The sequence below is a fragment of the Cygnus atratus genome, chromosome 1 (assembly GCF_013377495.2).
Source record: "Cygnus atratus isolate AKBS03 ecotype Queensland, Australia chromosome 1, CAtr_DNAZoo_HiC_assembly, whole genome shotgun sequence".
Classification (NCBI taxonomy): Eukaryota; Metazoa; Chordata; class Aves; order Anseriformes; family Anatidae; genus Cygnus; species Cygnus atratus.
Genome location: NC_066362.1, coordinates 181,528,873 through 181,555,387, shown reverse-complemented (window position 1 = coordinate 181,555,387; position 26,515 = coordinate 181,528,873).

Sequence of the window (26,515 nt, the reverse complement as noted above, 5' to 3'; positions counted from 1 at the left end):
ACCATCAGGAAGCCCAGATCACATTCATCAACATGGTACTGAACCACAGAGTGGGGAAGGATTTAGAGAGAGGTGGCCCATCTGGTCCATCTCCCTGATCCCAAAAGAGGATCTTGTATATATACGGTTGATCTATACACATTTCTCTTTAGTTCAGGAACAAATTCATGCCACAAGGGTGCACACCTACAGCTGCCACATTTTTGTCCTGCATTCAGAATTTCCTCCTGCCTACAGCAGAAGGTATGCCCCAGCCTGTCAACTACTGCAGCTCAGCCGTCAGTATCCAGGAGAGCTGCCACATTGGGACAAAGAAAGAGCTTGTATAGGTGTAGTACAAGTGCCTTGACAACTGCACAGCAAGGCAGCAAATAAAAGCTGGGAAAGAAAACGGGAAAAACAAACAGCTGCTTCTCAGCTCATGGCATGGGGAAAACACAAGAGGCCGTAAATGTTTGTTGATTTAAAGGCCCCGCTGATTTCAAAGTGACCAGCTGGCAGCAAGTGTTGATTTTTGGGCCATTTAAGCAATTTTCAGATGATGGTACAAACATATCAATTGCCTTGGGGACCTACTGGCAGCTTTTCTGTATTGTAAGGAATCACTTACTGGAACAAGAGATATTGCAAGTGACAACCAGAGAAGAGTCTTCGCAGAGTACAGATAGAAAGGGAGAGACCCAGGACAAGGTTGTCAGGCCAACTGAAATCCCAGTGCATCATAACCACACACTGCTATGGCACCCAGAAGAGGAAAGAAAAACCTCAAAATGCCAAAGCTGTGTGGAAGAAGTGGTGCCTACAACTTACACAGATCAAAGTCCAGTGAAGAACGGAGCTGCCTTGGAGACAAAATCTGGTCAGCAGAAGATTGGACGGAGACCTATCTAGTTTGCTTTCAGTAAAATCTCCATCAGATGGTTTCAAGTCATCACACTACAAAGATTGCCTTGGTTACCAGATGAAATTACCTTCTCTGAATGCTGCTGGCCTCCCAGTTCAATTGTTGTTCAACAGTTGCCATGAGTTAGACTGTGCACTCCACATGCTCTGTGGTCCCTCAGGAACAGGGGCAACCGTGAGTTTGTTAGCAGTAGTGTAAGGAATAAACAGACACTTGCTGGAGGTAACAGAGCCATCTACTCAGTTGGGATACTTGGGCAGTATTCATCTCATTCAGTTTAACATGCCAACACCGATGACTACAGTGGCCTAGCATCCCTTTATAATCACTGGTAGTGAAACAGATCATTTCTAGCACACAAGCCATCTGGTCTTCTTTGGACATCTGCACGAGGATGTGATAAACTGTCCCCAAGAGGTGTTATTTCTCTCCACAGAGAGTAGCACAGAAGGCAGCAGCACTCATGGGGATGCAAGAGCAAGACCATGGCACACCCATCCCCTCTCAGCACCCAGTAGAAACCCTTCACCCTGCCAGAAAAGAAGGTGTCAGGAAGTCAGCCAGTCTCAGAAACCTCTGGGGTCACTCCAGCGTGAACCAGCAGGACTCATGAAAACGTAGCAAAATTCACGGGCAGTATTTCTTCATGTCCACGAGTGTGGCTCTCATTAGATTTGTAAAGCAGCTGGATATTTTGGGATCCATGAGCTGCTGAGGATATACATACTCGAACCACTTCATAAACAGGTGGGTGTGAAATAGCTAGCAAGTGCAAGAAAAATTCTGTCTATAGGCGATTTCTACTCTGTGGTGATATAAATGATGAAAACAGTTGTTATATAAGCAAAATCTTTTCAACAGATGGCAAGAAAAAGATACATCTAACAGTAAAATAAAAGAAAGATATTTGCCAAACTTTATATAAGAAGGCCTTAAGGAAGGAAAATGTTCTGGCTTCTGCCCCATGTACAGCCAGGAAGCAACTGGAGAAATAGGCTTTGATAACCATATAAATGAAACCCATGTGTAACTGGAGTGAGTTTGTGGACCTGGAATAGAAAAAATAAATAAACAAATAAAACAGATGCTCTCATCATGACTGGTTTCTGGTTCAACGACAGCTCCCCAGCAGCGTGTAACTCACAGAAAGTGAAGCTAAGAGGAAGTCCAAGTTTCCATGAAGCAACAGGGAATACAGCATTGTGCAACAGCTTTTCCAAACCAATGTACATTCAGGCATTGCCCAATCAAATGATAGCCAACAGTGTATGCAACAAAGAACTGATTGAATCTTGGTATAAGACACAACCCAAATGACGCTATTAAATGCCTTAATCTTGGAGCTGACAGAATTGTGGCATGACGTTTTATGAGTAAAAGTTATAATGAAGCGGTGGCATTACACACACACACACTCTTTCACACTCTTTCAACTTCTAACACAAAACTGGAGGCTGGAGGAATGGCATGTGGCATCCCCAGCCAAGATTTTTCAGGCATAAGGAATTTTCTCACACAAGCAACTGTAGGTTAGGAAACTGTCCTATTAATTACAGCAGAAGAAGAAGCCCTTATTTTCATAATCAGAACATTTTCAGTTCGTATTTTCAACCACACAGACCAATCTTTATGTTTGGAGTTGGACTGGTGACTTTATTAACAAGCAGAGCAGCCCAAAACCCAGAAAAATAACAGATCTGTTACAATTCTCTGACAAAGTACATGCAGAAGATGGGACAGCACAAAGCCAAGTGCTCTCCATTAGAATGTATCCTCGCAGACATTTTATTCTCCTCCAATTTCTATTAATAATTCTGAGGAACATTTTCACTAAAGTCAATGAGAAGACACTGGGTGCAAAACTAATCAGCATGAAATTATGAGGTGTACTGATCAGCAGTATTCTCACATGATGGATGAACGTGTTTTGGGAAGGCACGAACTATTCGACCACAAGTTACTGGAATCCAGGCAGGGATATATGGAAGTGCGCAGTATCTGTATGAAGTCACACCAGATTTTCTGATGGTCCTTTACAAATCTAACAATCTATTGATTGCCCGACCTGGATTCAGGAGAGGACAGCAAGATACGGTACTAAAAGATGTGCTGCTCAGTGCATGTACTGACCCTATCAAGACCCAGGCTCTAGGTGAGATTTGGAGCCCACAGCCTGCCTCTCAGGGGAGAGCTGTGCCCTCTCACAGGGGTGAATCCACTGGCACACCATGTTCGAGGGCTCTCTGTAATTCCCTTTATACCCTCATTTACCTGGTGCCAAATGTTTTAATGTCACCTCGATCCATTTAGAACTGGCCTCACAAAAATGACATTTGAAGAACACAGCATTTAAAAACAATCTATGCTGCACACATGAATAATGCTGGATTTTAGGCATGCTTTTTTTTCTGCAAACAGAAAGAGTTTAAATTTCTTTCGGTAATAACCCCTTTTGACTTACCCACATGTAGAAGGTAATTATTACTGCTTTTTACGGCTAGGGTATTTTAATCCCAACACATCTCATTCCCTCTCCCACATAGACTGTCTTTGAAGCAACAATAACAAGTACCAGCTTCCCTAGGCCAGTTTGCAAATTTGCCTCACGGCTAAAACAGTCAGAGCAGCCTTAGTAGGTCAGAATTGGATTTCCCAAATATGAACCATTCCAGAAAAAAATGAAAAAATAAAAAGCCTTTTTCTTATTGTTAACTTATTAGAGAAAAAAAACTCATTAGAGAAAATTAAAAAAAAAAAAAAGGTGCTGGTTTGTGTGTGTGTGTGGATATCCCCCGAATGAATTATATATGGAAAATAACCGCACAAAAAGCTCTGGCTCCATTGAACTCAATGGGAGTTTTGCCACCAGCTTCAGCAGAGCCACAATTTCGTCCACTGGCTCCAGGATGACATCTCGTATGTCACCATTCACTAGTAGCAGCGAGGAGCTCACCACCAGGCCTCCCATTACCATACAAAACATAAAGGAAAGCTGAGGTGTCTCTGTGGGGATCTGGCAGCCTCACAGGGCTCATCCAGATTTGTTTGCTTTTAATTACCATTACAGTCAAGGGCACTAGAAGCTGTGTGGAGTCTGGGAACAAACTGTTTTGGTTTCCCTCAGACACGCATTATCCCAGCATGGCCCTGGCAGCAGCGCAGTAGTGGTACCCAGCCAGAGGAGCTCTGCTGGGGGGGGTTCCTTCGTTTCCTGCTAGATGGAGGGACGAAGCCACTGCTTCCTCCCGTCTCCCTGGGGACCCTCATAAGACATGCACAGGGGTGGTGTGTCTCTCTGCTGATCCAGAGATGCTAGTCCAGGCTTTTTTCTAGGTGTGGTGTAAGGGCTACTGCTGCCGCTCTGCTATCAGCCGGTCCCCAGCCAGATGTGCCAGCTGTGACACAGCCATATCTCCTCCCGGCCCTCCACATACTCCTTTGGGCACAGCAAGCTCAGGGAGCACTAGCCATTCAGCCTCCTACAGCCAACCCCCAGTTAAAGCCTCCATTCAGCCTAAGTTGAAGCGCTCCGTCTCTCCATTTCCTAATGCAGTCAAACCTTCCCAATGACAAGCCCTGCCAGCTGATACATTGCCATGAAAATGTTCCTCTGATGAACTGGCAGGAAAAGCAGTTTCACAGAAAGAAGAACCCTGAGCAGCCCCATTCACAACTGCCCTTTGCATCCACAGGCTCTTGTGCTAATTGGGAGTAATACATTTAACAGCCAGCATTGAAATCCACAAGAACTAACAGATCGCAGCCTAAATTCGTGATATCGCCAACCCAAGAGGCAGTTCAGCAGTTTTTTGGTTTGGTTTTTATGTCGTTTTTTCTCTCTTTTTTTTTTTTTTTGAGTCAGTGGTTTGTTTTCCTGTGACGCCTTGAGAAAAAGCTTACTTGTGTAATGTCTACAAACCTAAAATAACAGGGAATATTTAAATTGAGGTAGAAGGCAATTTAAAGCCCAGCTAGAACTCCTCTGCTGAAATCTCTAATGGCAGGAGAAATGTGCATTTCCAACACATAATTAGGAAGAGACAAATAGAGGGTGTGGAGTCTTACTATGGAATGTTAATTACAAGCAGATCCTGAATCCCCGGGTTGAGTTCCAGCCAGTTGAGGACACACATTGAAATGTACTTAGTGATATACTCATTTCTACTTAATTACTTGTGAGACAAAGTGCTCACAGCCAAAGGATATTTCTTTAGGATGCTGAGGATAGCTCTGAGAAGGATTGATAAATGTAAAAGATACATGAAGCCATTTCGGTCCACCTACTTGTCAATTAAGGGTATTTCACAACAGCATTTTTTTGTAGTGCTCTTTGTTGCTTATTTTTAATGTCCTGAGTGATACAGTTTCCACCATTTCCCTTGGAAGCTTAGAGAAGTCTCACAGCCAGGACTTTTCTCCCCTGTGATATTCAGCTTGTATTGTCTTCTTTGTTAATCTAGTTCAACTACTTCTTTCTGTTAAAAAAAAAAAATAAAAAAAAATTACCCTAAATCATTTCTCTCTCACCTCATTAACTGCACCCCTTTGGCAGACACAGAGGTTGCACTGCAAAGAGTGTCTAGAGTGTCTAAGAAGGCTTTTTGTTTGAATCACACCCAATCTTTTCCAGGAAGGACTGCTGGAGCATCAACTAGCCAGGGCAAAAGACCTGGATGGGAAGATGGAGAAGGTTCCCTACAGCCTATTTCCTTCTCCAGACCTCCAAGGTTTCCTCATGTCTGAGACCCCTGCATCATGTACTCCACAGAGCATGATGGATGCAGTACTTCAGACCTTGTGAGGGGCTAAGTTGCAGAAGGCAGCTGGTAAGGACTGGCAGCCAGGCGACTCATCCTCACCTGTGAGCTGGTATCACAGACCCTTCAAAACACATCCCTGAATGGGCCCTGTCAATTGACCTGAAGTGGTAGACGATGCGTCCAAAGAGCAGCTGCATCAGGATGGAGGGATGATGGAGAGGCTGTGCTGCAGTGTCAGCTTCAGGCTGGGGTACAGAAGGCAGGACCCAGCTGTGTGACCATCAAGAGCATTGCACAGGTTTGTGACATTCCTCTTGCATGTAGATTTAAGCTCAATTTCACCCTCAGCATAAATCACCAAAGACTGCCCTGCTGCCTTTGCCCTCCTTCCTAGCTTACACTTTCCTCAGTGAGTTGTTCTGCTGCAGAGGGCAGGGCTGTCGGTATGGTGATACAGGCAGACCCAGGCCCCTTCTTAGCCAAAGGAGAAGCGTAGCCTTCTCATCTCAAAATCAGACACACTCAAAGTGTCAATGCCCACCAACCATAGAGGCAACTTAGGTCTGTAATTACATCAGAAGTCAAGTGGGAAGAATTGAATCCTATGTGATCGAAGTGTGATGTCAATTGATTGCCATCCAGCAGACAGCAATAAAATACAAGCTAATTATTTCCCCCAAATATGTATCACAGAGCTCATGCAGTAGTCAGGACCTGGAAGTAATCACCAGGATCCTAAATCCGCTTGAAGACAGCGTGCTGCCAGAGGCTGACAAACCAACAGCTTGGGAACACAATGCGTGATGGCTCAGCAGGCATGATGTACAAGGTACAAGATAACATTGCACATTGCCCAGTCCTCCTGAGAAGTGATGTGTGCAGGCTAAGAATGCCCCCGTGCACTTGTGATCATCCAGGTGAGGAGAGTACTCCCTCGGGGTGTGCAGATTTGCGTTGCTGCCTGTTTGTGCTGGTTGATAACAGACATCCAGAGGATACAACTGTCTGTCATGTAAGTGGCTGCTTGGCTTTAAAATAAGTGCAAGCTCAGACACCACCAGGGGAAAAACAAACAAACAAAACAAAACAAAACAAAAAAGAGAGAGTTGGAAATTATTTTAAAAAATAAGAATGAGAGAAAGTAGAAAAGGTACAGTGTAGATTTAAAATAAATAAATAAAAATTATCAGTGTTTTCTCTAAATTTGTCACCTCTTTGTTCCCAAAACCACTTGAGCAAGAGGATACTGACCATGCTGTCTGAGTCATCTGCCACAGTCATCTCTGAGATCAGTACCAAAGAAGAAATAGAAGGCATCTAAACAAAGCCAAGGAGTACACTGGCTTCTTGACCACTGAGGCCAACCCAAAATCTCACTGACAACAGTATTCTGTTGACAGAAGAGGGGCACCCACACAGACAGTGGTGAATCTGGGGCAGCACAGAAAAAAAAAGAACTGAGGTCTGAAAGTTAGAGATGTAGTTCAGTATAGATATATACCTTGAATTGAAAAAAGATTGAGAAAAAACGTGGAAACTCATGCAGACCTCACTCAAGAAAGGTAAAACCATTCTTCTTCACTGGAATGGCCCCTCTGTTGCAGGGATGTTTTTTAGCCCCCTAGTTGTTTTTTACTTTCCCAGTATATTTCAGTTGTGCTCAATATGGGCTCACCTCTAACAGTAGTCCAGGCTTTCCAGATTACCTTTATGACTCCTGTTTCACATGCTGGACAAGCAGGACAACAGATCCCCAAGGAGAAATCACGGGGACAAAACAGAGATACAGCAGACGGCATAAAAAGATTAGAAATTACCTGTGGCTCAAAGTGCAGATATTCAACCTATGGAGTGAGTTATTGTGAAGAGGAACAGGTTAGCCAGGGGTTAATGGCATAAGGTGCCATCTTCATTTATCCTAGCTGCCCAGAGCAGATGTGACTAAGAGAGGCTTCATTTTGGGGGATTATACTGAATAGCTAAAAGGGACAAGGAAAACGTGAGTATGGGCGAGATTAACTGGACAAGTTAGAGTGCCTGAAGTAGTCCTCTTCCCTTTGAGCAGATCTGCGTAGAGAGTCAAGAGTAGTATAGAAGTCAGAAGGCTTCTTTCCTCTTTCTGATGACTCTCTGTTAGATTGTCTGCAGATCATTACCCACATCAGTTCCTAACTCAAAGCTATGTGAACATCTAATGACAGACCTCTCCATATCCAGCAAAGTCTATTAGCACAAGTTTTCTGACAAGCTATGACATTATACTCCCATGACATTGTCATAATGAACTTCCACCACTCCGATTTCTGCTAACCTAGCCAAACTTCCTTTAAAAATCAAACATGACCAAGGGCAACACCCCATGGATGACACAGTCTGTCAGTGGAGTGCCTTACCAAGGACAGGGTATGAGGAGAGGAGAAAGGTGTTGGCTGTGTGAGATCATGCTTCCCACAGCTGCAATACAGGTCCATGCTGGGTGTCAGTAGTTCAAGTCCTACATTTGTTCATGATTCCTGCCTCATTTGCTATACGCTGTCTTAGTCATGCCTGCTTTGGTGAGCTAGGAGAAATGAAGACGGCACCCCTGGCTAATCCATTCACCTTCACAATGACTTACTCCGTAGGTTGAATAGCTGCACTTTGAGTAACAGGGAGTAGAAGCAGAGAACAGAGTTCAGAACAGAGGATCCAGATATACCAGTATACCTAAAAAAAACTATTTAGAGATTAGGTTCAAGGACACAGGAATAAATACCCATTCTCATGCCAGTTGTTTCCCAGCGTAGCTACTTTTCAGTCAAAATCCAGACCAACGCTACCATTTGGTGGCCAAGGTAAGCCAACGCTGAAGGAGTGAGATGTACTGCTAGCAGGGGCCATTACTAAGACCTATTTCTGGATCTATTTGGAGGACAAACTCTTAAATATCAGAATTTTTGGAGAACAGTTTCAAGTACATCATCCCTAAAGAGTCTGAAAGCAGACTGTAACCTTAAATAAATGGTTGGTTTGTATTTACCTTCATGCCTTTCTGGATCAGCTGAAGAGCTGGGAACAGAATAAGGGTCTCTGTGTCAGATGAGAAGATGGAAGCAAAAGCCATTTGAGGGTTTTGTCATTTGCCAACATTTAAGACACAAGCATTCAGGGTTTCCAATCCACCTGCCCCATGTCAGAAGTCCTGCCAACTGATCTTTGAGGAAGACCATGCAAGAAATTACTACCACAGGAAAGGGGATTTTTCATCTTAACAAAAACTAGCATAGTATTTGCTTTCCCAATGAAAAATTGAAAATGTCAAGAAAAGAAAAACTGCAACCCCAAAATTGCCAAACCCAAGCAGTTTTGGCTCCAAACTCAGAACTTCCTTAGGGGGAAAAAAAAAAATAAAAAAAAATAAAATAGATTTTGCATCAATTTTTGCCAAAACTCTGAGAAAGCCCACACTAATTTGTGTTACCTCAGTTTGGTTGGTTGGTTTCAACCAAAAGCCAAAATTGTATTCACAAACCAATTCTAAGCAGATCTACTGCTACTCACAGACTGCAGCAGCTTCTGGCAAGTCATTCAGTTTAACATAAAGAGGCCTAAACACATTGAAGGGGTGAAATTGAGAGAAGGAAACACTTGCTACAAACTCTTCAGTGCTTTAACGTTTGTCCTTGACCTTTTAACACAGCAGTAAAGGAAGGAAGTGGAAGGGACAGAATACCATTAGTGTTGTTTTATACTAAAGCTAATTTTCCTAAGTTCGTGACCAGTACTCACGCTGAACTTGTCTAAGGACTTTGCTCTACCAGAAAGCAAGGGACTCAGCAAAAACAACAGCTTGCTATTCTTCCTGCTTCACCCTATCACACCAAACTTTGCTCTCCCCAGGACTTATACTCAAGTACATACCCCGGCTACATCCAGACCCTATAGTAGGGTGCAACCATGGTGTGCAGAAAGTCGCTTCTGCCATCCCAAACTGTGGTCTCCACAAAAAAAGAGGGACCACTCAGATGTCATCTGGGCTTAAAATCCCCAGGTAAGCTGCAGCAGGCATCCAAGGCATATCTCTAGATAAGGGCACCAAAACCAAGCTCCTCATGTTTGCAGAGTCTGTGGGAACCCAAAAGTGACCCATGCTCTTTATTTGCATCCTCCCTAGTGATTTCTCTGTTGCTTCCTTTATCTGTTTCAGAATGACTCAAGCAATAACACTTGCTCATCAAAGACAAAGCGTTGCCTGGTCAAGCTGTAAGGTAGGGTCTGGGCTCATACTCAGCACTTGCACAGCGAAGCACTTGTAACGCTAATGCTTACATAGAAGAACAGTATTTCACATGCAAAATTAAGAAATGCCAGATTTAGCTTTGCTTGAGCAACTTTAATCCTTTCCTTTCTGATTCAACCCTCTGATGTGTGGAATGAAGCTGGGTTGGCCCTTGTCTGTGCAGCAAATGACACACTCCTCTCCTTTGTCCTGTAGGAGAGAAGAGGGAGAGGAGGAGAGCTCCTCCTTGAGATCAGGGGGATCTCCTTGAGATCAGGGAGTTCAAACAAGTCACAAGAACACTGGTCAGATGGTCTATGCCTGTAGCATTAAATTAAAAACCATGCAGGACCTCTCTCCATCCTATCAGGCTGAGGGGCACAGCCTGGCTCACACTTTGGCTGCTTTCAGCTACAGCTCCTTCAAAAGCCTGCCTGTGACCACCTCACCAAGTGTTTGACCACAGCTCTCTCCAGGGCTCCAACCAGTACCCCACTAGCACGAAAATACTGAAATTTATTCTGCATAATAACCCTGGGACTGTCCTGTGTCCCAGCAGAGTGGTTTTTCTATATCTCAAGCCGGGTTTTGCTTTGCTTTTTTTCCTCTCTCAGTAAAATAGTATGTAACTAACTTAATTTAAAAACAATTATAAAACTAAATAGATTTTGTTCTCAGTTATCCCTTCATAATCCATTTGGCCAGGCTTGTTTCTTCACTGTGGGGTCTTAGCCAACACGAGTTGCTTTTAGGTGTTCTTCATTTTCCAGTTTTTCCCTTTGATGTGCCTCTGTCTTTGAGCAGCCAGGTAGCATATTGGGTTTCTCTTACTCACAGAGGCTTAATTTATCCAAAAACTTTTCTCTGTGTACAGTTCTTGTCATCGCACCCTGTTGTTGCTGACAACACATTACAGCAAAGGTGTGAAACCATTTACCATTTATGAACAGATCCCAGAAGAAACGATTTTCCTGTTTGCATACAATGTGTGTCTTGCCCTCTGACTTTTCTCTTGCATCAGAGCTGTCAGTGAAAAGTGAAGCAAACTATGTGTTATAAGGTTCACAGTCCAGCCACATCACAGCACAAATGGCCTTCCCATGCAGATTCATCCCCTTCAAAATGTAACATTGAAAAGAGCAACCTGTTTTAAATCTCTAAAAATATAAGTATTAGAGAGCTTATGGGAAATACTAAAAACTAGTTTTCAGCACCACAAGCAATGCTTGCTGCTTGATGTTAAAGCAATATAATTGGAGCAAGAAGTAGCTGTGAGATTATTTAGCAAAGGAATACATCAGGTAGTATTATTTAACCCGAGCCACTCAGGACCCCTTCCAATAGAGTGAAACTGCCTTTTGCACTGGACAGCAGCGTAGCATTTAGTTAATTAAAAGCACCACCCATCACAGCTGACTTTGCAAATCCAACAATCCAGGTGTGATGAAAGAAACAAATCCCAAGTGTGACCCAGCACTTATGTCAAACTACCAAACTCATTCTCACTGCAAAGGGCTATAAATAGCTCTGCTACAGTGGTGAGACTCCACAACCTGATTATTTAACTACACACAAAAATAAATAAAATAAAATAAATAAAAAGGTCTGTCAGCCACTTATATTAATACAGTATCTTCAGACCAAATGAGAACTCCTTCTACTGACCAAACAAGATGACTATGTCATGGATGATTTTGGGTTGGTACTGACATGGTCTCTTTGCCAGTATGTGACTATGCTGGGTTTTTTTATATATTGAGGGCAGGGGATGAAAAATACTTTCACAGGACCTGCCCAGTACCTCCCTGGGATGGATCTTCGGGTGCTCCTGAAGTGTAGTAGGAAAACAAGGAAAACCGTGAAGGAGTTGTATGTCGTGGCAGAAGAGGTCCGTATGAGTCCCACTCCAAACATAATGGTGCTGGAGATGCCTGCATGTTGTTGTGTCCCTAAGCCCTTGTGCAGATGCACCTGCTCTGTGAAGTGTGAAGGACAGACAAAACACAGGGATCGACACCAGCTCCCAAGAATGAGAGTCAGAAAGGTGAAATAGTCAGTTCCTCTTCCCTAGAGTCCCACCCAGCACAGCTTATAGCCTGTACCACATCTTATGTGTTGGGGAGAGACCTTCTCAGTTGCTTTGTGGAGGATGTCATCCTCACAACAACACACCTGGAAGCTATGCCTGTCTGCATTTCTAGGAGGAATGACTTTGCATGGTAAGTATTCTTTTCTTTCTTTCCTGAAGCCCTGAACTTCCTCCTCCACATGGCTGTTCCTGTCCTCAGACCGCTGCGAACCTTCCTTGCTGCTCCAAGGCCAGCCCGATTTATTCCAGCAGGTTTGCACCCACCTTACACATAGGAGGTCACATTCAGAACTGAAGCATCTGTCTTGCAGCAGGAACTCCTTTTGAGTAGCTAAAGTAGTTCACTGGGAGGGAAAATGCCATAGCTGTACTGCAGACTTGCCAAACTGCTCAGATGACTTCTGGAGGGGCAAACCAGAGTCCCTGGGCCACTGCTTTGTACCTGAGGCTGAGAACACATTTACAGATGGCTTAGAGCAGCTGCTCAGCCAGATCAAGAAGTTCTTTCCTAGACACACAATAAATACATATTTTTAGCAGCAACAAAAATAGACTTCAACGAATGTCTTTTAAAAACAGATTGCATTTCACGTCCCTCTTTGATATTTAACAGGGATAAAAAGTACCGGGCTTACACCCTAAATGCTGTGAGCACATCTGTCAATGGAAGGTTGCAAAACAAACTACAAGGCTTAAATAAACGTGAAGCAGAATCATTAACCAAGGGAGCTTTTTTTTTTTTTTTTTTTTTGGCACAGGAATATTCTGGACCGTAACAGTGCTGCAAACCCAGCTGTGCATGCAGGCCATTCATTTTAAGTACATGTTCATCCCTCCACTTCCCTTTGGGCTGTCGGAGCCCAAACGTTCTTTAGATCATGCTGTGAAGACCACCTCCCCTTTTGCTGGGCACTGAGGAAGGATCTAGGTGTAAAAGCTTCTGGGTGGGGAGCAGGCACCTTTGATCTGTCATTATTTGCAGGACTTGTGTTTGATGGCAGTGTGGGAAGTGGGTCTGCAGTCACGGCCCTGTTGTTGTGCAGAGGAACTGCTGCAAAGTTTGGAGTAGCACGGAAGACTGGAAGAGGGCAGAAAGTGACAGCATCTCAAGTCACCTCTTCATTCTTGATGTCTCTCTTTGAAACCCAAGTAGGAAGCCATTACCTTAGGACCAAGACATCCCTACAGTGATAAAACAAGGTTCAGAAGCTGTCTTCAGAGCTTGCTTTTCACCAGTGCTTTGGGATTATAACTGTCATAATTGGCATTATAACTGGGCCCAGCTTAAACAGTGGCTTCAGAGCAGAGGGGAGGCTTGCAGACACAGTGCCATGCAGAGCAGACATCCCAGGACTAACTGCCACAGAAGTGGCGGTGAAATTGGAGGCAGTGTAAACACATCAGCTCAAAGTTGCACCAGAGGGAAAAAGCCCTGCCAAGAGACCCATTTGCCTAGAGTCATGCTGGGAGGACACACCAGGTCACTTGGTGTTCAGCCAAAGATTTCTACATCATGCTCTGCAATGCACGTGCCTTGAGCTGCCTTGGTCCACCCAGGCCTTGGGAGCCAGCCTGGAAGATGAGAAGGGCACAGGATGTGCCTTGGCTGCCCTGTGGAGGAAGTGTAAGGGGAGGAACTTGGATATCACGTATCCTCCCTTCTTCATATGGTCACCACGTGGCCTAATGAAATGCACTGGCAGGTGTGAAGTGTTCCCACTCCAATTTGAAAGGCTCTCTTCTAAGGAATGAATTTTTGTATTGCACCCCAGGTGTGATGTCTAGGTGGTATTGCCACTCGCTTGTGACACAAGCAAAGCTTTCAGGCTTTCCTCATACAGTCTGTGCACGCACCCAGCAGCTGGTTGAAACACAGCCTCAACATGTGCTGCTGGATAGACTATTTCAATCAGAGAATTTGACAAAACCAGTAAAAACAGAGGAGAGCACAGATAAATATTGTACGGAAAGGGATCTTCCTAATAGACAAAGGAGACCCTCCTGAAGCAGGACTTCTCAGGGACTTCCTTGGCTTACAAGTCTACTTCAGGTCTACTTCACATCTGTGCACATACAAGCATGCATTTATACACAGACAGATGACTTTATATATACATATATATATATGTATATACACACATGCATATGTGTGTACATATGACTGAGTGCACTTTTGTCTGTGCATATATAATTTATTATGTCCTGCTGTATTTTTTGACATTTGTTATGACATCTATAATTTGTGGTCTGAGGAGGCAGAGCCATGAAATGTGGTGAGCCAAACTGGTTCGAATGTCTTCACCGAAAAATAGAGGTTTGATTTAAAAGAAATTTTCTCCTCCAAAAAAATAACTTTACAATAAAAAGAAATCCACCCTTTTTTGACTTTTACATTTTCAAATTGCAAGGAGAAAAAAATACTCTTTTCACACTCTCTTTCTCACTTTTATTTTTTAAATGCATTGGCCAAAGGCAGAAAAAGAAGCAAAAGCTAAGAAGCAGACATAAGGTTTGGTCTTGGTTATTTCATTTCTCCACTTTCTTCTTTTATATTCCTAAATGAAAAATAGGAGGTGATATTTTAGGAGTAACAGAAAGCTGGCCTGCTGGTTTGTTTTCTTACCATCAGAATGATATCATGTTTTCCTAAACAAAAATAATTCATGAAAAATTTCCAACAAAAGAAAAAGCCTCTGTTTTTTTCCATGAAACGAGTGTTTACTGAGCAGCATTGCTGTGAATACTCCCTGCTCTGACTACCAAGGAAGACGTCACAGGAAGCCTTCGGATGAGCAGGACAAGGACTTGGGATGAGTAGCAGAGCTCTTGGCACCCAGGCATCTGGCATGCTTAGAGGCGTCCAAGGGACTTGCGGCCGAGCGAAGCGGTGATGGTGCCTTTTCCCGTCATCTCCTCAGGTCTTTGTCCCAGATGCAAGCACCTTCCAAAGAAGAGACACAGAGAACTGACGAGGATCTGTCAGGTCCCAGCCCAGTCCTTGGAATAAAAAATGCAAGCCCCTGTTGGTCCTGGAGGATGGGAGGGCAAAGGCATCACTTTTATGTGCCGGAAAGCAGCGACATTTGCGGTCATTCTGGGCTGAGTTCCACATCCTTGGGGTACCCCCGAGAATAGCCCAACTCCTTCACAAAGAGATCTCTGCTGCAACCGGCAAGACAATCATCTCCTGTGAGGATTCAGCATGATTCAGGGACATGAAGGATTATTTAGACATGAAGCAATCCTTTAAAAATCCTGAAGCCAACCCTTAAAGCAAGGTGAAGTCTTCACATCTGCACCGCAGTGTTAGGGAGGCCAGGGACGGAGAGGAGGAGAGGCGGGCGGTGCTGAGGGAGGCACGTGTCCTTCTCACACACTGCCCACAGTCTTTTAGCACTGGGGCTTTCAACCTCACAACAGCTCGGCCATCGTCGGGCAGGTGGTGAAAGGCAATACACTGGTGGAGCTTGGATGAGACAGACCCCCCGTGAAACTGGGAAAGGCAGAATGCAAATATGCCTTTAAAAAAAAAATATATATATATATATAGCCAAGAAAACAAATCTTAGCAATGTATGAGTTCCCTCCCTCATCAAGTGGACATATTTAATTTCTTTCGAACTAATTCCTGTGCATTTGAAAGCAGAGGTAGACAAGCTCCTCTCACCTAGGACCCCTTCATCCAGGTACCAAACATTGCCTTTCTAAGTTTAATACTTGTGCATCACTAACTTATTAAGCACTCCTGTGTTAGGCATAAACATTTTATTTGGTGGATAGAATATTTATCCACCTAAACCACAGAACCCAGATGAATAACTTGAGAAGTAAAGCCAGATTGCTGAGAGAGTAGGTGGGAGAAGAGAAAATATGCAAGAACTTAGTGCACTAAAGCTTCAGATTTTCTTTAAATGAAGTTTTTTCTCCTGAATAAAGTTCTAGAAGGATGAAAACATTTGGTTCATTACAATTGATTTATAAAGCCCTTTATTCTGTTTTGCTTAACTATAAAAGTTTATTCTCTTCAAAAGAAAAAGTTCTGTAGGAGAACAGAGTCGTATTCATGTCCTCTCATTTCAATACCTAATTCATCTTCTGTTCCTGTTTTCACATTTAAGAAATTAAAGCACAAGAGCCCAGAGAGAAAATGACATTCATAGAAAAGGATACCTTTGCATTCCTGGTCAAGAGAAGGAGACATACTAACTACTGAATTTCAATGAGGCTTTTTACCACCCTCTGAATCTCTTAGAGGAATAAAAAATACCCCCCAAAATCAGAGCCGAGATATCAAGTGATCAGCTAGCTTTGTTAAGGCACAACAAGAGCAGATGAAAGTAAAATGTTTAAATTCTTTCATGTGAGAAAAAAACACGACTCATTTTTTTTTCCTAAGGGGAGAAATCAAATGGTTATGATTTTGTTTTTAATTTGGCTCCTTCAATGGGCACATTTATTTATGTGCGGATTATCACCGTTCCTACAGACTTGCAGTCAGTCAGCGGAGATGGCACATATTCCAGCCGTCCACCTGTTGCCCACCCATCTCGAAGGACATCCCACCCTCCTTGTACCATCCACATCACGCTGGATGGGGGCTCCCAAGGCTGGTTCTCAGCAGCACTGCGGCTCAGCGCCCACAGGCAACTGAGATGGAAACATGCCCATGAGGACACGGCCAGCCACTGGACACCAGGATCCCACACATCTTCGGGTGGTTCACAGCAGTGGAGACCCACCAAAGTCCCTTGAAATGTAATAGCTGATCTGGGTATGTACAAAAGCTGGATTTAGTAGCTGATCTAATAAGGGTTTTGGAGGGAGGCAGGCTCCTTCTCTGTTTCCATTTTTCACTTATTCTACGAGACCTATTCTTTCTACCTGAAGCTGCCGGATTATGCAGCATTGAATGGAATCTGAGACTTTTCTTCCTGGGGACTTTGTCATGACAATCTCCATAATGAAAAAGTAATGACTTTGCAACAGGCTTATTTATTAAAAAATAAAAAAATAAAAAAATAAAAAAAAATAGCAGAGAGAGAGAGACTTTTAGAGATTAAATAAAATCTGGGCCCTTATCCAGGTAGAGATCTTAGCCTGGCATTCCAGCTACATTCTTTCTGTTATTAAAATAATTTAGGAAACCAGGCAGCCTGCTCTGCATTCAATCATGTTAGCCCACGCTGTGTCAATTTGAATTCTGCCTGTGGTGATAACAGTTGAAAATCTGATGGGCCAGATCCCGAACTGACAAAAATCAGCATTGCTCCATTACAATCAGTGGGGTTTTGCCAATTTACCCTTGTTAAAGATCTGGACCTCTACTTCTAGGCAGGCATTTTTCCAGAGAGCAACACAGTCTCCTACCTCTTTGGCAAAGGACAAAATGAAGGAACAATTTAGTGATACTTTGGAAGGTGACATGACCACAATAATGCAACTTGAAAATTATGTTCTTGGCTCAATTTCAGCGTACTTGAAACTTGACTGGAACCATGTTCAGGATATTCAAACATGATTAATAGGTAAAACGTGGTACCATTTTGCAGTGAAGATGCCACCAGCTTCCAAACTAAAATCTACTATTTTTCCATTTTAGTTCATTAAGATATCTTAACTACCTTGCTAAAAAGTCACCTTTGATGAAAACAACAACATTCGCATGTGCAAGCAACAACATAAAGACATTTCATTTTCCATCCAATTGCTTTCTCAAGACTTTTTTTTTTTAAGTCAATATTTACAGTAGAAAAAAAGTATGTGAGCCTTGGGAAATGGTGCTTTTGGTATTTGGCTGTGAGCTGATAACAATCAGGGCAGCTTAGCTGTACCCTCTGCTCCACCTTGCTACAGTTCACATGACAAGACAATGGGGCAAGTCAGTCCCTCCCACATCCATGTTAGGATCCCAGTTACTTCTGCACCTGAGCATCATTTCTCTTGAATTTCCTCAAGAGCGCACAGTAACTCTGCAAGATAATCCTACAATAGTTATTACTTGGAGAACTACTTAACAGGACTGCAATGAGGGACACACAGCTTCTGGCAGGAGATGAAACCTGGAAAGCTTTTGTGTATACATCTCCTACTCTTTGACTCCAAATCCCTATCTCCTGTTGCCATCTGCCACTGCAGAAAGGAGAGGGAAAATGAATGGAAACAAGAGATTTTGAATTTCAGGAAAAAGTATTTTCCAATGAAACATGACAAGTATTTTTGGTTTGAGAAAAGAGAAAGAAAAGGCAAGACATTTCCTACAAGAACAATTCTTCTTAAAAGATTTTGAGGTAGTTATGCAACAGAAGGAGCAGGACCTCCACAGGGGCCCTAGTTGTCTATGCAGGTTTAAAATCATCCCGAAGGACTTGGACTCAAAGACCACATCTATAGTAGCAAAGACACAGGACCAGGGTTTGTCTCTGGCTCTAAATGCAAATGAAAAAGCAGAGCTTGCATTCACAAAGCTGAACACCCTTTCCCCAAGGGCTTCAGCCATACAAGCCTTGCTGTCCCACAAGCCATGCCGAGGCGCTGGTAGGGAGCGCACCAGTGAGCTCCAGCCAAACCTGTGCCAGGGAACATGCCAATCATTCAGCAGTACAGACACTCATGAGACAATCCTCAAACTGGTGCCCTTGTCCTGTTTGGTTTCTAGCACAGACCAAGCCAGACAGTGCAATAGGAGTCTGAGCAGCTTGCAGGTATATATATATTCACAAATAAATGTAACACTGGTTTTGCAAGCAACAATCCTGACCAACACTTATAGGTGCTGCCATAGCTAATAATAACACTGAATATGCACTGCAAAAAGTATTTGAATAGCTACATTCAACTATTCCCTCACTTGGCAGGACAGCATGGCGTTAGGAGAGCAGTCAGAAGCATTTGGGATTTTGAATGTCATGTAGAATCATAGAATAAGCTGTGGACAGGAAATCCTCCTACAGTTTCCCAGAAAGGACACATTTGAGCCAGTCATGACAGAACTCACAAAGAACCATGGATGAGTAGAACAAAGGCATCATAAATGAAGCAATAGCACTTGGTTTCTTAAATTGGTCATTAATCCCAATTGGAGAGCTAGAATGGCTTCAGTAACGCAAGCTAGATCTTAAGATCTGCCTGCTGGAGGATTTCCCATGGGAAGCATCACCTCCAGTGACAACTCCCATACCACCTCCCTCTTAACCCATGTGGAGAGCAAGGGCTGGGAGAAAGGCAGCATGGCAAGATCATCCATTAGCCCCAGCTACTGGCTAAGCCCTGGTCCGAGGTAGCAGCTGCTGTGGATGTAAGCAGCAAACCAAGATCTGGTTTAATCAGGTGAGCTGGCCAGTATCCACCAAATATTGCTTTTTCAGGGGGCAGAATGGAGCTTTACACCTGCCTTTTCCCTACCCCTCCTATCCTTGGTTTTGCAGTATACTGCAGAGCCTGCTGCGACAATTTGGCTCACATAGCTAACATGAAACACCATGTAACAGGTTAGTCCTCATGCCTCAGCTGAGACTGAGAATCCCTCAGCTTCTCTACTTGTTTTGAGGGACTTTTATTTTATCTCTCAAAGTAGAGAGAACCTCACCGATGGCATTTAAAATAAATCACCGCGATGAGCTCTAAGACGCAGGAAATAAGAATTGCTTTTTCTTAAGCAACCCAGGAGACTGCAATGATTACAGTAAAATTTTAATCAGAAACTCCTTAAGCTAAAATCACAAAGGAGTCACTGTACACGGGAATTTCATAATATGAAGCTCTTTTATAAATTTGTGTCAGATAGCAATTTGCTGTCTGGGAAATGTAAATCAGTTATTAATGAGCCAAATGGTTAACAACAAACCTGGTAATCTATACACAAGAAAGAGACAAAAATCTCTCACAGGCTTATAGAGTTCTACATGTACTAGCCTGAAAATTTTATTCCCTGTTTCCTGGCTTGAGAGATGGCATTTGTTGCAAGTGACATTGAACAATTGCATCTCGTTCTACAGTAATATCTCAACTGGATCTGCACACAGTGTTGTAGGGCTTTGGAAACAATGATCTGCACATTAATAACCAAAAAACTATTCTGAAAAACTGATTAATTGCAATTCAAACTTTGTAACCAGACACTAGATTTTTGGTTCAGATGGATGTAGTTCTAATACAGGTGAGAAAACAGCTCCAAAGCAAGCAGAAAGGAAAAATCCACAGCCCCCACTAGAGCTGTGCAGGCTCCTCAGGAGATACAAGCACAGCTGAAAGCTCAACACCTGTCTCAACATTCCTACCATGACCTGAGCCTCTCTTCTGAATTTCATGGCTCTTCCCTGAATATACTATTGAACAAAACAAAAATCTTGGCTTTTAGCACTTTCTAGATATCAGGATCATAGCTGATCTCAAGCGCGTTGCTAGCAGTGCTTAAAATCTAATTGTATTGCTATTTTGTGCATATTAAAAAGAAATCTATTACTATTGTTAAAGGCTGCAAAAGGTGATGAGTAATACCAAGTAGATTCTGGGGATGAATTTGCAATGCAGCTAGAAACTGAATATTTAGGTTTGAAATCCCAGCTCACTATTGAAATTAATTCTGAATGCCTGCAACTCTTTGCTAATGACTTCATAGAAAACTACACAGTTTGCATCACTATGAAATTGCCCAATTCCACCACTTGCACAATTCTTCCAATAATCTAGAGTGAACTTAGCCTCTGCAGGTGCAACAGCATCTCCAAATAACACAAATGGTTCAATAACTGAAATGGATCTGATTCGTGGGAGAAGTAATTTGCAGGGTACTCATTCTTCTGCTTACTGATTTTTTTTAGCAAAGCTTAGGAGATTTGAACGGAATTTCCACAAAGATTTAAATTTAAATGTAGGACAGAGGCAGATAAACTGATTAGTTAACTGATCAATTCCCTAAGGAGCTTAAAGCCTACCATGTAATTTACAAAGGAAGGTGTGGGATGCAGTGCCAGCTTCACAAGGGTATCTCCCAAGGTAGGAGTGTGTCCCATGAATAAAGTAGTTTCATTTCCCTCCCATCAGTGATGCAGCTCCAGGAGCACTGCCCTGTATGGAGTTTGCCTCCTGCAGCACCAGGTATCCTCAGTGACCAAGTTTGCCCAAAACACTGAGCAAAACCAGGTGGAGAGACAAGGATTTGTTGCTTGAGGTTCACAAAGGGCCGCCTCAAGCCCCATCTCCTTTCAGTCACTGGTGTGCAGGAGTGTCAGCTGTGAGCTGGGACGTGTACAGCTGCCTCCCTTGCACACACGCTGCGGCATCTATTCGCAAGTCGGCTGGGACCACGTTCAGACCATCTCCTCTAGGTGCCTGCCTGAGTTGCCATGACAACTAGTAAGACAGTGATGGGTAATTCGGGCTCCCCACGCTCCATGGCTGCCAGACTCTACTCCTTATAAAGGCAATGGAGAAAAGAAGGCATCTAAGTTAGGCATCTAAAATCAACATGCTGACTGCAGCCCCCCACTCCCACCCCCAGCCAGCTGCCAGGTTCCTGGCTGGCCCGCACACGCAAGAGGGACCCACTGCACACTCTGCTCCTCAACCCGCTTCCTCGTTCGACTTCCTCTTCCAATGTGTCATTCAGAAGTGACAATGCGACATCTGGGAAATGGTCCAAATCTGTGCATTTTTAAAGTGAAGTGCTCAGCAGCAGTTAAGCAGCCAGAGCTTTCTGCTCGTCATAGTATTAGAAGCATTTGTGTTGCTTTGCAGTAGAGAAGAAGTCTACCTCAAAGGTGTGTTTTTTTCACACATTTCCACATTTTTCATCCTGGAAACGTGTTCCACAGATACGGAATTAGACAGACTCTCATTAAGCTTCAAAATAAAAGTGTAATATTCAGGAAAAGACTTCAAAGTTACCCATTTCAGTCAGAACTGCTGCAAGTGTAAGATCTAGAGAGAGCTGCCAGTCATGCAAGTAGTGAAAACCATTCTCTGAAACTACTCATGGAAATTCAAGTATATTCCAGGCCAGTTCATACTTCATGGAAAGATGTCAAGCACCTTTCCTTCTTCAGTACCTCTTCCATTTTTATGAGTTCTTCCACTGCACGTACGTACCTCCCCATCAGACCTTCAGCAGTGTTGCTATTACTAGTCCTGAGGTGTTTTCTCTTTCATCCGTTCTGCAGGTGAAATGCATGCAGCAGAGTGTCTAGTACTGGTAACATGGTTCTTTTTTTGTTGACATGTTGTGCCTTTATGAAAGAGATGGCCAAAGAAATGACCAAGCAAAGAAATGGCGCTTCCACCTGGAGCAGAAGGAGGTGCGATTTGTGACATGACCTAATTCCCAGAGCAGTTCGTTCTAGATGCTCAGATAACATGCTGAAGCTTGTTTGAATGGCCAGGTATTTTATTATTCCAGCAGTGAAATCTGTGAAAAGGTTGACCATCTGGGAACTTCAGCAATTCAAACAGCCTTCAAGAGGCACCAAGGAACGCGTCCAGAAAGAGCAAGTTTAGGCACTTCAACCATACTTCAGCTGGGATGCAGTCCTCTCACCTAATTTTATGTATCTCAAAGCATGGTGCTTCACCTCAACTCAGGATCTAAGCTTTCCCAACTGTCCATGGAGAAAGACAGGTTTCTTTAGGGAACAACTTACCCTATCCCAAAGAGAGAGGAGATGTCTCTTCCTCTAGCTATTGACTGTGGAGAATTGGATTAAACAAGATGCCCAGCTGTTTGGCAGCTAAAAGGAGGAGTAATTAATCCCATGCTTGGGGACAGTGGGAATTGGTCTTTCTGTAGTAGTCAGTAGATCTCTGTACCTTTCTGGGTCTCAGTAGGAGACTTCAAGCTTGATTTGATGATCTATGCAAAGCCAGTGGAGAAAATGGAGAGCAGATCTGAAGGGCTCTGCAAAACCTGAGCTGCCTGTGCAGAGTCCCCCTGCTATGTTTGGCACAGGGATAGGTTCAGAGGGCTTCATCCCCAGCCCATCTGAATTACTGCAGTCCATCCAAGACATAGAAAAACCATGAATAGTTGAAGTGAGCTTATTATTGACAGGGGTGGGATGTGGGCTCTGAGCCAGCTCATGGGAAGTGTTATTCACTGATGCTGGTTCGTGAAGGCAGGAATTCAAGCACATCCTTTTACTATAGACAGAGCTGATCAACAGTCCCCAGCATGCCCTTCCTCCAGCCAAACCTTCACCAAGGCTATGAAATGCGCTCCAACTGCTCACCAACACTCACTTGCTCAAGTTCACCTTCTGCCACCTGGTTTTCACTTGCAGCTGAGCCCTTTGAAGGCACAAGGTTACCAGGGTGGCCGTAAATGCAACTAATACATGTTTCAGCCCCCAGTTTCTAGCACTTCAATTAATATCAGTGAAACATTTCACCTTGTGGGTGGTCACGAATATTAAAAAGAGGTAAGAAAAGGAATGATTCCTGTGGGAATCCACAAACGAAAGTTCCAGTGATAGGGACATTGTTTCCCATCACTGTGGTTTCCCCTTTAGCCAAGGATACGCTCCTACCATGAGTGCTTATATCCTTGTGAGCTAAACCAATAATTTCAATTTGTATTTTCAAAGCTGTTTGTCGAACAGCTGTGGGCCATTTTTAATATTGGCTGTATTTAGGAATTGCACAATTAATGGAAGGGTAATTTGAAGGCAGAAAAAGAAAAGGCAATGTTTTGTGTGTGTGTCAGTCACCTTTACCCATTTGCTCAGCATGGAGGGCTCTGGCATGTGGATTCCAATTTGTCACTTTGGCACACCTGGACTGAAATCAGTGACATCCACTACTTGAGTCAATATTGCCTGAAAAGGGTGGAGGCTGCCAAGTCAGGCTCTTTGATGTTACTGGTTTGGTCGTAGTTTTGACGAAATGTCATCCTCTTTGATATTCGAGGCAGATACGCAAAGAAATTAAAGGAGGATCTTGTGCTGAGTGCATGAGTATGGCTCTTGCACATTTAAATGGACGTGGAAGCTGCTTTTGTACAGGCATTTCATCTGCAACAGACAGGGCTTCACAGCAAGATGTCTGCCATGACACAGGCACAAACAGCTGTGGCAAAAGGCGTATTCACCTACTGCGACATGTAACTCCAAAATACAACCTTTCCTCTCAGTTATTATTTATCTAATTGCAAAGCGGAATGTCAGTGCATTTGAAAGCATAATTAATTGCAATGCACTTAGAAACGCTCCATTCTGCACCGCCTGTAAGTCAAACTGCTGTAAGACAGATTTGATTTTTGGAAGGGTTTCCATCACACTGTGTATTCTGAAAATAATTAGTAAGCCAGGAGGGCAGTTACTTTTATCCCGCTAATTGGATACGCTGGCAGTTCTTACGCTGTTATGGTCAGATGTTGGCCTCATTTGCACAGCTCGAACCAGTGGGAATACCTCACTTGGGTGGTCGTGTGTGTATTCAAGAATATAATTCACCCTTTTCAGTTTTGTAAGAGTTGAACTGGGCTGTGTGAGCCATGGTTTTGCTCTGAAGGGGTCAGGATTCATGTTGTCTTATTCTGCACTGAATGACCACCAACGGCAGGAGCTTGTGAGAGGTGTTCACAATCCTGGTCCACTTTGCAGCCACCATCAGGCTTTAAACAGCATTCAGCCTGGTCCAAAGGGGTCTTCTCCACCAATATTCACCATTTGCTATAGTCTCATAAGGTTTAGGAGAAAGTGTTTTTTTGGAATGCAACAGTGCAATTTCACAATAATTTGGTTTTGGCGGCAGTATCTGCTTAAGAAATTTCCCTCTCCCTTCTCCTGCCTTTGCAACGCAGTTCTCTGACCTCTCGGTTGTGCCAACACAACTGTTTGTAAAGCGATGTGATGCCCTGGATGAATGACATAATCCAGGTTAAACTATGATCTCTTTGCCTTTTTTCTTCTTTTTTTTTTCTTTTTTTTCTTTTATAGATGAAAATGACAAAAAGGGAGGCAAACTTTGATGAGAGAAGGAGTGGCTGGGGAGGGAACTGCCTAAGCAGGGATTGCCACTGAAGCCTTAAATATTGTGAAACTGCTATTCTGAGTCTCGCTTGTTGGTGTTTGCTGCTTTTTTTTTTTTTTCCCAAAGTAGCAATGATGCATATTAAGTGAAAGGAAAAACTTGGCAAAAAATAAAAGCATGAGGCTCTTATGTCTTTTTATCTGTCTCAGCCGCAGATTAGTTGCTGGAAGACTACAATGTCCTCTGTCAACAGCTCTCAGAGATATTTTTTTTTAATCCATGAGATACACTCAACCACTTGCTTTCTCCTCCCATGGTTTGAGAAGTACTGCCACGGCAGTTTGAACACCAAGTGCGTAGCTCCATAGAGCAAGCCTTTGGCATGCACCTGGTTGATGGAGCCTTGGGGGAAAGAGGAAGCAGGGCTGATAAGGAGATGGATTTGGAAGGGATGGGGAAGGGAGGAAGGACCCCAGACAGACCTTGATGAAGAAATGTGTGGCTGAAGAATTTAACACAATTTTAATTTGCTAGAAAACAGTGGAAATCTTTTTGATGAAATGTGTTTTGAAGATACAAATCGTGAAAGAAGTAACAGATCCAACCCCCAAACTAACCAGGACAGCTCTCAGCACAGACAGCTTGAGAATGAACAGGACACAAGACCAGAACCTCATCAGATCTTATAAAATAGTAATACGTATTTTCAGGTATTGGTGATAGGCTTTTTTTACATTATGTTTCACCAGGATAAAGTTTACCAGTCCAAGAAAACATACCTGAGAAAATTTCCATCAAAGCCTGCAAGATCTTAGCTGAAAAAGGTATAGCATTCCCCAAAAGAAAGCAAGATCGGTCACAGAAAGGAAGGAGAAAGAAGGGAAGCTTTGACAACTCAGAGTAGGATTATGTATGGATTTGGTATTTGCTTTCTTAACAGCAGCTTAAAAACGTTCAGAAGTTCAGAGACTATAGGTTTTTTTCTTTTTCCTTTTTTTTTTTTTAACCAGGGAAATGAAATCCCTTCTCTAAACTGATTCTAACACTGGTGATTCTAATGTCATTTATGAGTTGAGATATTTCCATCAATGCAATAAGGGCATAATGAAAACAGATAGATATTACCACTAACTAGTTTCAACAAAGTACATACACAATGGTAGTGGTACTGGAAGCAATTACATTTCCTATTTTATCTCAACACCAACATCTATTCAGAAATCATGAAAATTATATCTACTAGCGCAGAGTATAGAGAGCTGCTTTAAATTCCAGACTGTGTGTGGACGGTGGAGGTATTAAATTTTGAAAATGCAATGATCCATTTTACAAAGAGAACAATCACTCTGACAGATTTTAAATTCAATAAAATGCAATAAAATCAAATGCAATAAAATGGAATAAAATAAAAAGTGTTAATAAAAATATCTGGAGGAGTAAGGACAGATGGCTTCAGAGATGAAGTAGTCATCTTTTCCCAGTAACTAAATCAGGCAGAAACAAGGTTAGCAAGAACAAAGGTCAGGTGAGCCACTTGCACATAT